Source organism: Lissotriton helveticus, chromosome 5_1, assembly GCF_964261635.1.
Source record: "Lissotriton helveticus chromosome 5_1, aLisHel1.1, whole genome shotgun sequence".
NCBI lineage: Eukaryota > Metazoa > Chordata > Amphibia > Caudata > Salamandridae > Lissotriton > Lissotriton helveticus.
In genome coordinates this window covers 438,587,237-438,602,148 of record NC_136065.1, presented here as the reverse complement: position 1 = coordinate 438,602,148, position 14,912 = coordinate 438,587,237, and the positions used below count along the sequence as shown (strand labels likewise).

Sequence of the window (14,912 nt, the reverse complement as noted above, 5' to 3'; positions counted from 1 at the left end):
AAAAAACCCGGTCTTGATCCTCATGATCCTTCCAACTATCGCCCGATATCCTTGCTGCCATTCCTTTCCAAAATTCTGGAGGCACATGTTGCTAGTTGTTTTTCTAGCTTCATTGAAACCACTGGATACCTGGAGCTCAATCAAGCTGGGTTTCGACCGGGGCATTCAACCGAGATGGTGACACTGGCGGTCCAGAATGTACTAAGATGCAATGCAGACAAGGACATTCACCAAGCACTGGTACTTCTTGACCTGTCGGCCGCTTTCGACACGGTCGACCATACCATCTTGGTCGACCGTGTCGAACAGGCTGGCCTGAGAGGCTCGGCACTTAGATGGCTGAAGTCATTTATCTCGGAACGCACCCAGGCAGTGAGATTAGGAACCTTTACAGCCCCTAAAATCAAAAATGAATGTGGAGTCCCTCAGGGCTCGTCTCTGTCCCCACTTTTATTTAATTTGTATTTACGACCCTTGCTATTTTCATTAAAAAAGTTCAGAGCCTTAATTTTTAATTATGCAGATGATCTGCAACTGATCTTCTGTTTGGACTCCCCTGGCGCGGCCACCGAATTTCGGGAGGCCATGGTCCACATTCAGAAATGGATGGGCCTAAATCACTTAAAACTCAACCCAGGCAAAACTGAATTGATTTTGCCTGGGAAGAGTGAATTGTACTGGGGACCACATTTTTGGCCTCCAGAAATGGGAGACCCCCCGGCTAAGTCCCAAACAGTTAAGAGCCTTGGAATCACTTTCAACGAAGATCTATCGCTCAAAAATCAGGTAGGGACTGTGGTATCTGCAAGTTTCTTTCAACTTCGCAAGATTAAGAAGATCGCCCACCTTTTAACCCACCCTGCTCTTATTCAGGTCATTATTGCTCTTGTGCTGTCCCGTCTGGACTACTCCAATAGTCTGTATTTGGGTCTTCCAGCGGGGCAGCTCAAGAGACTTCAACTGGTCCAAAACCAAGCGGCCAGGTTGATCTGCAAGATTCCTAAGTGGCAGTCCATCAGACCGGGAATGGCCAGTCTCCACTGGTTGCCAGTAGCGCAGAGAGCAGCATTTAAAGCGGGATGCATTATCTTCAGGGCTCTACAAGGTAAGGGCCCTGGATTCATTAGCAGCCTGCTTGTCAGTTACACTCCCTCTCGTGCTCTCCGCTCAGGTCAAAAGAACTTGTTAGTGGTGCCGCGGATCAGGAAACAACGCCAGGGAGGCGGATCTTTCCACTTTCTTGCCCCCTCCCTATGGAATTCTCTGCCATTGCCGCTAAGGCGTCATGAAGATCTGTTAGCCTTTAGACAGGCTTTTAAAACTTGGCTCTTTAAGCAAGCTTATCCTTAGTTAACTCCGTTTTTTTTCTGTCACATGTTATGTTTTGCCAGTTTTCCACAGCGCCATGAAGCCTACGGGCGTACGTGCGCTTAATAAATTTAATTTAACATAACATAACATAACATGTTTTCATTAATTTTACTATGGCCCGAGTCTGCTTTTCCGTACACATAAACTGAAGAAATATCACCTTAGCAGATCCTTAAAATCATACACACCATACAATTTATGGCTCCCAAATATAGACTGGAGAAATGGAGCAGCAGCCCTAAATTCTCAAACTCACTCCCATTCAAACATTCTCCCCCAGTCAAGAGATCTGGGTTAAATCCATCGTTCATTTGCCCACTACGCCACCCCAGTTTGGACCCAGCTATATGCAAATCAGTCTTGACCCTGTGCCTCATGGGAACAATCCAGACCCTACTGCCAAGGCAGGTCCTCCCTGGACCGGAAACGAGCATCCTGGGACCGGTTTCAGGGTATGTCACCCATCATCTGCCAGGCTAGCTTGAAATCCAGTGGCACAGTGAGCAAGGAACCCACGCCTGGGCATACCCGTCTCACTTAGGGTGAAAAGTGTAACTGCAACAAATGATGGATGGAATGATGAATGATTCAAGCATTCTCCCCCAGTCAAGAGATCTGGGTATTATTGTTCTAAACAGAAATTATTGAACTGTTCATGGCTCAATGTCAAATCCAAGAACTGGTTTGGCAGCAGTGAATTTTATTTCTGAGCTCTATTACGAAGACTACATTTTATAGTGACTCTGTTGATCAATGTCTACCCTCTGTAAGGCAAGGAGGCGTCACTGAATCATAAACTAACAACAAGTTCTGGCCTGTAATATCAGCATTGTGGTTCCAGAGGCATGCTTCATTGAGTCTTGGGACTATGCAGTTCCTTTTGTCTCACTGAAAAACAGAGTCTCCCAACTCAGTCTGGCCATTATTGCTTTAAACAGAGCAAATCAATACATGTTATCAAGCAAAATTGTGATTGTGCCTAATGGAGCAGCCTCCAGAGGAATACAGCTAGGAACCTAAAGTTAATGTGCATCACACTTCATATCTTTGATTTCTTAACGAACATCAGAAATACTCAGCCTTTATCCGAAGACTACATTTTATAGTGACTCTGTTATAAATGTCTGGGAAATGTCTACCCTCCTTAAGGCAGGGAAGAGTTGCTGAATCATAATATCACTCCACTTCCAGGTCTTAATATCAACATGGTGGTTTCAAAGGCGTGTCTCATTGAGTCTTGTGACTATGCAGTTCCCCTTGTCGCCCCATCCAACTCTGTCTGTCCCACTATTGCTTTAAAAATGCAGTTCAATACATTTTGTTAAGCAAAATGATGATTTCTCCCTTTCTCTCTCTATCACATATCATTTCCCCAATTTAATAAAGTTTATTTGCGCTTCTGTAACCAGGAATTTCTGATGTTCCTAAAGAAAATAAAGATATGAAGGGTGATGCATTCTAACTTTTTTTTTTGACAAATCTGTTTTATTATCATTTTTAGATGACAGTACATATTCCGTTGGAGGTACCAGCAATGCAAGCACAATGGCATAGGCATATCAGTCATAGAAGCACGGTCACAACAAGATATTACGCTATGTTTACAACGGCCAAGGCGTGCAACAAGTGAGACATGAGAAATTCGCCTACGTTTGACCAAACCATGAAGCTCGTGTCCAATTGCGAACTCCTGGACTTCCCATGAGAGCCAGCACGCTGGGTTCTCATCCAACCGCATGAGTCAGGGAAGACTCTCCAGCTTGAGCGTACTACTAGATAACATACGTCATGAAACAGAAAAATAAAACTTTAACTACAGCAGCAAAACCACAATCACATTACAATCCTCCTACCACCCCCCCTTCTCACTCTCTCCTCCCCCCTTCTCCCGGACCCCCAACCCACCCACCCCCGAACATGTGCACATCCACAGGCCACTGCTATGCCTGCGTGACCGTCGTCATGCATCATTGGAACAGGAACTATACGTGGCAAGTGAATTCAGCGGGGGGAACCATCCTCATCCGTGCCACACGTGTCACCCTCCCCATCCAGCCGCTGCAATGTAATAAGCATATGCTCCCAGCGTTCCGCTATGGGTTCCTTCCGAAGCCCCAGGGTTTCCTCCCGGTGTATGGCGGTCCATTCTGCTCGGGCCCACGCCTGGAGGGAGGAAGTCCACGCCCGTACGTGTGGCGGGTCATGTGCTTTCCACTTTCTCGTGAGGAGGCGCTTCGCCACCACGAGCCCCAGGTCAAGAAAGCGGGATAACACCTTGTCCTTGGGGGGTCTCTTGAAGTGATGTAAAATGTATTCGGGGCAGGCAAAGGGAATAGTGCGGCTTGTGCATCTTCTCAGCAGCTCGCCAATGGTGTTTCAGTAAGTGCCCAACCCAGGACAGGTCCACAGTGCATGCAGGAGTCCCGCTCCCAGCTCATTGCACCTGGGGCAGCACGCATCTGTACGACAGAAGTACTTGTTGATCAGCTCAGGCGTGAGGTAAGCCCTGTGGACAAAGAAAAGCTGAATCTGGCGGAATCGCATATTTCTAAGGATGCGCACCAGACTTTTGAGGAACCTTTCCCACTCTTTGTCAGTTAGTGGCCTTCCCAAATCCAGCTCCCATTTGCCTCTGAGGCGACCCAGATTAGTTGCCGTGTGCTCCCGTAGCGATGCCGCAAACCAGCAAACCAAGTGCCTGCCCCGCCCCATGACATGGAGATACTGCAGAGTTAAGTGCTGCTCAGGTTCTGTTGCCACTGCCCCCAGCGGGCAGACAGCTTTGCTATCAAAGAACGGTGCATTAAGAACCCCCCAGGCGGAAGCCCTTCCTCGGCTACCAGTGTCTCGTACGCCACGAGCGCACCATCTCCATAGAGATCACCAAGCGTCTGGACGTCAGGCTCCCGCCACTCCGTTAGCATGGAGGGTGTAAGCACCCCTTCGCCACATGGAGAGCCCTCCAGCGGTATAGCAGGCGCGTAGGGGACCGTGCCACGGGTAAGACGTAAGACTCTTCGGTAGCACTTGTATGCCACTGACAGCAGAAGCGGGGTAGGGCGCTCTATCGCTGCCAACGGGTGAAAAAGCTTGGTGATACGTGCTAGGGAGTACGGTGGCATCACTGTAGCTGTATCTTCTCTTCCTTTATCCGCTAACCAGCGGGCGAGCCATTGTAGCTGCGCAGCTAGGTATTAGTGCTCAAAACAGGGGGCAGCCAATCCTCCTTTATCAGTGGGGAGGAAGAGTTTCGCTAGCGCCAGCCTGTGCCTGGAGGTGCCCCAGATAAAGTCCCGCAACAGCTTATTGAGAATGGAGAAGAAGGAAGCCAGAATAAATAGAGGCAGATTGACAAAGTAGTACAGGAGTCGGGGAAGCATGACCATTTTGGCAAGAGTCACTCTGCCCGTGGTTGTCAGCGGGAGCGTGGTCCAGAAGCGTATCTGAGACCGGAGCGCTGCAACCGCCCTCCCTAGGTTCCCGTCAAAGAGGTCAGTCGGCCGGCGGTATATCTGTATCCCTAAATATCGAAAGGTGTCTGCCTTCCATTGGACTCGTATGCCCCCGAGGTGGTATCCCGGGTCTACGGACCCTTCACTGAATGCATAAAGGCAGGATTTACCCCCATTTACTCAGTGTCCCGAGATGTCCGCGAACGTATGCAGCAATTGGGCCAGTTGTTCCGGAATGCATTCCACATCCCTCACAAACACCAGCAGATCGTCTGCATAAAGCGATACCTGGTGGACTGCATCTCCCAGCGGGATGCCATTGCCCAACGTCTGCCGGATAACCACAACCAGGGGTTTGATAGCCAGCGCAAACAGCAGCGGGGAGAGAGGACATCCTTGACGGTTGTCTCAACCCACCGCTACCACCTCTGAAATGTAGGGACCCAGGCGCACCCTAACTACGGTGTTCTTGTATAGAAGATCAACCATTTGCAGAAACTGGAAGTCGAGTCCATAGCGCACCAGTACTGCCGACATATAACCCCACTACAGGCAATCGAACGCCTTCTCCAGGTCTAATATCAGGCACCCTGCCCTGGGCTATTCCCTCGAGGCCTTAGGTGCCACTCTGAAATATCTCCTAAGGTTCAAGGACGTGGATCTCGCAGGCACAAACCCATTCTGGTCGGTGTGAACTAGGTGAGGAACCACCGGCGCCAACCGCTCTGCTAGTATCTTGGCGAAAACCTTATAGTCCACGTTAAGCTTCGCCAGGAGTCGATAGGATTCCAGAACTACGGGATCCCTGTCCAGTTTAGGTAGGGAAACCAAAAACGCTTCTCGCATAGAGGGGGGGGGGGGGAAGCGAGCCTTATTCTATCGCCGTGTCGTACACTTTGAGTAATAGCGCCAGGACTTCCCCGTGTGCTTTATAGTATTCGGCGGGAAGGCCATCCGGCCCCAGTGTTTTCCCAGATGCCATAGACCGTATTGCTTCTCCTATCTCTTCCAGTGTCAGAGGTACCCCAAGTGTGCCTCTCTGCTCCTCAGAGACTACGGGTAAGTGGATAGAAACTAGGAACCCCTCCAGAACATGACTGGGGCCAACACCCCGCGCCTTGTACAGCTGTGTATAGCACTCGGTCAAAGCACAGTGGATTTCGCGCTGCGTGTACACTATCTCTCCCCTCAATGTACGCAAGGCACCTATCGGGGCACCACGCCCTTCCTGTTGTATCAGCCAAGCCAATAGTCGGCCCGGTCTATCTGCCCTAGCATGATTCTGGCTGTGTGTGCTGCATAGTTGTGACACCTTAACCTCACCAGAAGCACCGCGTGTCTAGTGCGGAGGTCCCCCAGCCTACCCAAGTACTCACCCACCTCCTCCCCTTCCCGTTCGTGTCGCAGAAGATCCGCTTCCAGGCGCGCCAGAGAGGTGGAGAGCGATTTGTGTATATTCCACGTAGCCCCCATGCAATGCCCCCCACAGCTACCTTGTGTGCATCCCACTCTACCATGGCGCTGCTTGCACTCCCCTCATTGGTGTCAAAGTAAGTGAGAATGGCGGTGCCTAATGAGGAGCGGAACTCCGCGTCTTCCAATGCCGAGGGATGTAGTCACCACGTGGGGGCAGGTGGGCGTCTGTCTCCCAGCTTATCTAAAACAACAGGGGGTTATGATCGGAATGTGTTCTCCCTGGGTATTCTGATTTTGCAATAAGGGGGAGCAGGGACTGGGTGCCTACAATTCTGTCCAACTTAACATGCAAATCGTGGACTGACGAGTAGGAGGAGTAGACTTTGTCTAATGGATGTTGCACGCGCCATATGCCATGTAGCTCCCAATGGGACAGCCACCTCCGGAGCGCCTGCGCATTGGATGCCACCGCTGCAGCTCGGAGGGGAGGAAAGGATCGGTCCAGGTGTACATCCAGCACCATATTGAAGTCCCTGCCAAGTAGCCAGGGAAGGCCGGCGTACAGATGGAGGACCTGTTTAAGGTGTGTTAGGAATGATGGTTGGTCTGTATTCGGAGCGTAAATTGATCCTAGAAGGACCTCCTGACCGTTCAGTTGTCCCCGCACCAGGGAGTACCTGCCCTCTTGGTCCACACTCGTCTCCTTGCAAATGAAGGGGACACCCGCCCGTATCCATATCAGGGTGCCCCGCGCATGCGCTGAGAAGACCGTACCATGCACCTGTCCCCTCCAGCGTCTGCGGAGCTTATCAAGTTCTACTTGGGTCATGTGGGTCTCTTGTAGGAGGGCAATTCCAACCCTGTGCCGCTGCAAGTATGAAAAGATAGAGTATTGTTTCGACGGCGTGTGCATACCACATATGTTCCAAGTCACTATGTTAGTGTGCGTCATGTGTTCGGGTGTGTCGCACCAGCATGGGGCAGGGGTCCGCCTCGGGGAGGGGGACCAGAGCTGCCTCCCAGTGAGGGGAGTGTCTGTGTGCCGCGATTGGAACATAACAACACCTGCAAACAGTGACACTAGTGGGGCGAATTCTCAACGGGGCATACGTCCAAACCTCAAGGTGAACCACCAGTGATGAAGTGTCAGTCCAGTGTATTGGCTAGTGGGGCGCGTGTAGTGTCAGCAACTATCCTATATTATGCCCCTATCTGAAGCCTCCTGTACTCGCAAGAGGTGCCTAATAAAGCACAGGCTGGTCAGTCGTGTAGGTGCAGCGTGGAGTACAGCTGTGGAAGCCCGCGGGTGTAACAATTGCGCAGTGCACCATGCCCTCAGGCTGGCAAGACCACCCACAGAGATGATCGTACATTACCTCAGGCAATAGATAACACTCAGCGCGTGATACATTTCAACAACATGCACGTGGGTATAATAGGAAATACAGCACGCATAGTACTCAGGGGACTGGCCCTGAGAGGACGCCTTTCGGCCCTACTTAGTCACATGAGTTGGTCCGCTGTTTGGGGTGTCACTTCCTGCATGTTTAAGTCTTCGGAGAGCACGGTGTATGGGGACAACGAACCACTTGTTCCCGGATCACTGCGTGCCGAGGTGTCCAGTCAGGTAGCATTACTTGCTGTGCCAAGTGTCGCCACTGCCTCAAGAGCTTCCTGCCGTTCCAGCCGTATCTTCTCTGGGCAGGGTGCAGCTGGGCCAGGTCCCGTGTTCCGGCGAGCCCCTCGCCGCCTACACCGTCGTGAGCCCCTCTCCCTCCAACCACCTTCCTCCGGACCTGAGGGTCTCGTTCCTGTCCATTGCCCCGTCTCCTCCAGCCAATCCCAGACATCCGCTGGGGCATCAAAGAATCGAGCACCTTCTTTCGAGACCACTCGCAGGCGAGAGGGGAACAGCAAGTAAGGCAACCCCAGTTCCCGCAGCTGTCGTTTCACAGCCATGTAGGTGCTCCGGCGTCTCGGGACTGCTGCCGTATAGTCAGGGAAGAACATTACCCGGCTATTTCCCACCGTGAAGTCCCCCAATTTCCTGGTTTCACGGAGCACCACTTCGCAATCTCAGTAGTTAAGGAGCTTGAAAAGGAACGGGTGGGGCCGCGCCCCCGGTCTGGGCTTCTGCGCTGGTACTCTGTGAGCCCTTTTCACCGCAAAGTGTTGTGACAGCAACCCCGAAGGCAGGAGTTCACGCAACCAGTTCTCCATATATTGCTCTGGGTTTTTCCCCTCTTCGATCTCCGGAAGGCCTACCACCCGGACATTGTTACGCCGGGAGCGCCCTTCCGCGTCCTCGATGCGGTCTTCAAGCACATGGATCCGGTTAATCATGTCCTGAAGCGCTATGGTGTGGTTTTGCACCACGGGCTGGATCTCCTGGAGTGCTTTCTTCTGCACGGTGACCGACTCCGCCAGTTTACGATGATCGGCATGAAGGAGTGTGAAATCTAATGTAACTTCATCAATCCTGGCTTCCAGCAATACTTTTGTTTGCTCTATGGTGGTGCCGATCCGCTCCACCGCTGAAAGTACAGAGTCCATTTTGGCCGCAAGTGCCGCTGCCTGATGCTCTATGCTGCTACTTGGATGCCCCAGGGAAGGGTCAAGGCTGTCCGCCTTTTGCTGTCTATTCTGTGATTTGTCTCGCAGCCGGCCCATCACCACTTGTTGCGCTGTAGGCATCCGTGAGTAGGCGTGTGGCCGGTCGCGTATAGTCCAGGCCTCTGTCTCAACAGCAGGGGGGGGTAAAATCCACCACACCAATCCACCAGTCCAAACGCCGTGCCAGTAGCAAATGGGACTCTGCCATTATCAGACAAAAGTCAAAATACTTGTATGGGCAAACACCCTGCCTGTCAGTCCCACATTATACACCTAAGCAATGTCCATAGAGATAAATTAAGGCAGGATGGGAAGCACTTCTATTGATAGTGTGTGACCATGTGTGGCAACAGGCAAAAGATACCTATGCATTGTCAGTGTATACAAACACTTGTAAGGTTGAGCTGGGGTTGAAGGATCCAAAACGGCTAACAGAAGACTTCCTTACTGCAAAAGCAACCAGGTTTTTATCAGTTTAGGGAAAGCAGAGTTGAAGAGACTAGAACACTGGATCATTGCAGTCACAAAATTCTAGAATGTAGAGTGAGGAGTCTGCGTGCTCCAGAACTGGCAGTTGGTATGTTGTGGCTGATATGTATGGAATAAACCTGATGCTTCTCTTCACCCGTTGTTCTGCTTATTGCATAATCCTGTTATCTTGCATTGGACAAGCATTCTCTGGAATGTGATGAATTTAGCACATCTACAAGTGCACACTCGCGAGGGCTCACTCCTTGACAGGACACTCACAGCCAGGTCCCATTGCTTCTTCTCATACATCAAAGCCTCAGAGTTCAGTTATTAACATAGAACTAGAGCACTAACCTTTCTTATAGAGAGATTTACCAGTCAAGTCTTTTGCAAGGGTGCTTCCTAAGTAGCTGCTGATTTGCATGCGTCACAGTGCTGCTGGAGGGACAGGAGAGATCCGGGTGGTCGTTGGATTTTTGAACACTAAATGAAAGTGATCACAGTATCCCGCTTTTTAAGGTCTCCAGCTCCATGTATGAATGGTTGGCATAATGGTGACCTGGGGGATGGTATTGAATGGATATATAGTGATTGGGACCATATGTGAGAGGGTAAGATGTAAAAAGCATTTTTCCGGGGGGAAACCGCTTGGCACCGAATTTTATTTTCACATGTACAAGATGTGATTCGGCCACTTGTTATCAAATCGCAGTGTGCATTTGCGCTTCTATATTTGGAAGGGGTGTCCCTTCAAAATACGGAATCGAGATGTATTACTGTTACCAAAATCGGGTTGCAAAGCAGTAATACTTTACCACCATTTTAAATGTGGTGGTAACCCATTGGCAAATGGAAAGGTGTCCCCTTTGGACCCATTCCCTTTGAGAATGTTGAAAAAATATTTTTAAGAACAGACAGTTCTGGAATCTTCTGCAGTGCAAGTGAGAAAGGTGACTGACTCATACCCACAGTGCTGCTGCTAATAGAACATGACTTAAACGAGCATGGCCTTAATTGATATGGATGGGTGTACCCAGGGAATACTCTGCCTTAAGGAGTATAACAAAGGGAATGCTTCTCTGAAGTAGTAGCATTGTTTAGGTCTCGCTGTAGCAAATGCGCTTGTGCATTGTTTCTGCGAGAAATTATGTAGGGGCTCCAGGAAAGCCTAACAAGAGGGCTTTGGAATGTGGATTATGGCCAGTGCATGTGAGGCATTCAAGCGCGAAGCTGGCTTCTGGACTACTTTCGCCAGGGCGCGCTCGGCCTCACTTCCTGCTCACCCTCTTACTTTCGTTATCGCTCACACCCCATATGCTCATTCCCTCCCACCCTTCCTTTGATACCAGAGGGCTTTGGAATGTGGATTATGGCCAGTGCATGTGCCTCACCATTTGTCCCCCGCCCCCCATATCAGACTTCAAAGGCTGCCGCTCCCCCGACCCCCCAATCAGACTTGAAAGGAATGCACTCCCCGCTATATTGTTCTTTTAGCCCTACACTCGCCATGCATTAGCTAAAGCTCACCAGTGGGCCTTTTGCCCCTCACTAAAAGCTCCACTCCTCACGTCTCTTTCTCGCTCTCTTTATCTCCATTCCTTCCCTGTAGTTCTCTCTCATTCTTGCGCTCTCCCTCACTCTCCCTGTAACATCCCTCTCGCTAACCTACTTTCCCTTTCAATGCTGAATATTAAAAAATATAAGCAGTCGCCAGGTGTTTTTAACTCTATTTTTTTCACTTTCTACGTGCGCACCACTCAACTTTCACCTCGAAAAGATCAACGACCGCAACACCGCCACCCTCTTAGACAACCTCGCCAACCTCGGACTTAAACAATTGGTCACTTCCCCCACCCACATCGCAGGTCACACACTCGACCCCATCTTCACCTCCAGCAATCATGTCTCCTTCAGCCACACTACGGACCTCCTCTGGACTGACCACAGCTGCGTTCACTTCACCTACAACAAGCCGAAACCCACCAACCACCTCCAACCAACTCTGCAAAGAAACTGGAACAAAATCACCTCGGACCAGATCTCCGCCTCGCTCCTTCTAAACGCCCCAGCCCACTCTTCTAACGCAAACGAAGCCGCCGCCAACTTCACCCTATGGTTATCCAACACCGCCGACACCGTAGCACCACTGAAAAAACGTCAAAGCAAACCTGGCAGCAAAAAGGCCTCATGGTTCAACGATGATCTTAAGAAGTCCAAGAAACTCTGCCGCTCCCTTAAAAAGGCCTGGAAAAAAGAACCAACCACTAGCACCAAGGACGCCTTCAAAAACGCCACCCGCACTCACCACCAACTAATCCGAAAGGCCAAGAAAACAGCATTCAAGGATCGACTTGACAACAACGCCCACAACAGCAAGGAACTTTTCAACATCGTCAAGGAATTCACCAACCCTTCGGCCAACTCCAACGACATCACCCCCTCCCAAGCCCTCTGCGACTCCCTAGCCTCATTCTTCCACAACAAGATTGCAGACATCCACAACAGCTTCGACAACCAACCCGGAAACCAACCCACCCTACCACTTGCTGAACATTCTCCCCCCGTGAACACCCTTAACGACTGGAACCCAATCTCCACTGAGGACACAATCCGCCTGATGAATTCCATCCACTCAGGATCCCCCACAGACCCATGTCCTCACCACATCTTCAACAAAGCAGACTCCGTCATAGCACCGCACCTCCGAGATGTCATCAACTGCTCCTTCAACTCCGCCACCTTCCCGGAAGACTGGAAACACGCTGAACTCACCGCCCTTCTGAAAAAACCCACAGCGGACCCCACCGAACTCAAAAATTACCGCCCCATCTCGCTCCTTCCATTCCCGGCCAAAGTCATCGAGAAAGCGGTCAACAACCAGCTCGCCGCCTTCCTCGAAGCCAACAAATCCCTTGACACCTCACAATCCGGCTTCCGAGCAAAACACAGCACTGAGACCGCCCTCATCGCAGCAACAGACGACATTCGAACTCTACTGGACAATGGAGACACAGTCGCCCTCATCCTCCTCGACCTCTCTGCAGCATTCGACACAGTCTGCCACAGCACCCTTTTACAACGCCTCAATAACATCGGAATCCAAGGAAAAGCACTTGAATGGATCACCTCGTTCCTCTCCGGAAGAACCCAGAGAGTCCGCCTTCCACCATTCAAGTCCGAGGCCACTGAAGTCATCTGTGGCGTACCACAAGGATCCTCACTCAGCCCCACCCTCTTCAACGTTTACATGAGCCCCCTCGCGGCCATCGCCCGCCAACACAACCTCAACATCATCTCTTACGCGGATGACACTCAACTAATCCTTTCTCTCACCAATGACCCTAGCACCGCCAAAACTAACCTACACGAAGGAATGAAAGAAGTTGCCGAATGGATGAAACAAAGCCGTCTGAAACTGAACTCAGACAAAACAGAAGTCCTCATCTTAGGTACATCCCCCTCTGCATGGGACGACTCCTGGTGGCCGGAAGCTCTCGGGAAAGCACCCATCCCGACAGACCACGCACGTAACCTAGGCGTCATCCTGGATTCTTCACTCTCAATGAACAGACAAGTCAGCGCCGTATCCTCTTCCTGCTTCAACATTCTTCGCATGCTCAGAAAAACATTTCGCTGGATCCCCACCGAAACAAGGAAAACAGTCACCCATGCTCTGGTCACGAGCCGACTGGACTACGGAAACACCCTCTACGCAGGCACTACCGCTAAACTCCAGAAGAAACTCCAACGAATCCAAAACGCCTCAGCCAGGATCATATTAGACATCCCACGCAACGAACACATCTCTGGTCACCTTAAAGACCTCCATTGGCTACCCGTCAATAAGAGGATCACTTTCCGACTGCTAACCCACGCACACAAATCACTCTACGACATCGGACCAGAATGCCTCAACTCACGACTGTCCTTCTACACCCCCTCCCGCCAACTACGATCTTCCAGCCAAGCCCTCGCCACGGTACCTCGCATCAACAAGACCACCATGGGAGGCAGATCCTTCTCATACCTGGCTGCTAAAACATGGAACTCACTCCCCGCTTACCTTCGCCTTACCCAGAACCATCTAGCATTCAGAAAGCTACTTAAAACGTGGATATTTGACAAGTAATCCTCCTCCCCTTCTAAGCGCCTTGAGACCCTCTGGGTATGTAGTGCGCTATATAAATTCTATGACTTGACTTGACTTGACTTGTGTGTTATTTTTTCTCTCCTCCTACCCCTCTCTCTACATCTCTTTCTCGCTCTTGCACCCACGCTCTTTTTGTTCAGTTACTCCTTGCTCATCCTCCAACTCCACCCTTCATCCTCCAACTCCACCCTCCATCCTCCAACTCCACCCTCCAACTCCACCCTCCTTCACTCAGGGACACCACCACATCACTCAGGGGAACCACCACATCACTCAGGGGAACCACCACATCACTCACGGGCACCACCACATCACCCAGGGGCACCACCACATCACTCGGGGGAACCACCACATCACTCGGGGGCACCACCACATCACTCGGGGGCACCACCACATCACTCGGGGGCACCACCACATCACTCAGGGGCACCACCACATCACTCAGGGGCACCACTCAGGGGCACCACCACATTACTCGGGGGCAACACCACGTTACTCGGGGCCACCACCACGTCACTCGGGGACACCACCACGTCACCTGGGGACACCACCACGTCACCTGGGGACACCACCACGTCACCTGGGGACACCACCACGTCACCTGGGGACACCACCACATCACTCTGGGAACACCACCACATCACTCTGGGAACACCACCACAGCACTCTGGGAACACCACCACAGCACTCTGGGAACACCACCACAGCACTCTGGGAACACCACCACATCACTCTGGGAACACCACCACATCACTCAGGGGACACCACCACATCACTCAGGGGACACCACCACATCACTCAGGGGACACCACCACATCACTCAGGGGACACCACCACATCACTCAGGGGGCACCACCACATCACTCGGGGCACCACCACATCACTCGGGGACACCACCACATCCCTCGGGGACAGCACCACATCACTCGGGGACAGCACCACATCAATCGGGGACACCACCACATCAATCGGGGACACCACCACATCAATCGGGGACACCACCACATCAATCGGGGACACCACCACATCAATCGGGGACACCACCACATCACTCGGGGACACCACCACATCACTCGGGGACACCACCACATCACTCGGGGACAGCACCACATCACTCGGGGACAGCACCACATCAATCGGGGACACCACCACATCAATCGGGGACACCACCACATCACTCTGGGACATCACCACATCACTCTGGGACATCACCACATCACTCTGGGACATCACCACATCACTCTGGGACATCACCACATCACTCTGGGACATCACCACATCACTCTGGGACATCACCAAATCACTCTGGGACACGACCACATCACTCTAATACACCACCACATCACTCTAATACACCACCACATCACTCAGTCAAACCACATCATTACTCAGCACCACAACAGCACTGTCCTTGCTTGCTACCAACAAGCATTATCATA

The 14,912-nt window shown here is 51.4% G+C and overlaps 1 protein-coding gene across 1 annotated transcript in view; it reads right to left on the bottom strand.

Moving 5' to 3' along the window:
• Positions 1 to 14,912, bottom strand: part of WRAP73 (WD repeat containing, antisense to TP73) — a 458,006-nt gene that overhangs the window by 56,616 nt on the left and 386,478 nt on the right. The gene's annotated exons all lie outside the window — the stretch shown is intronic.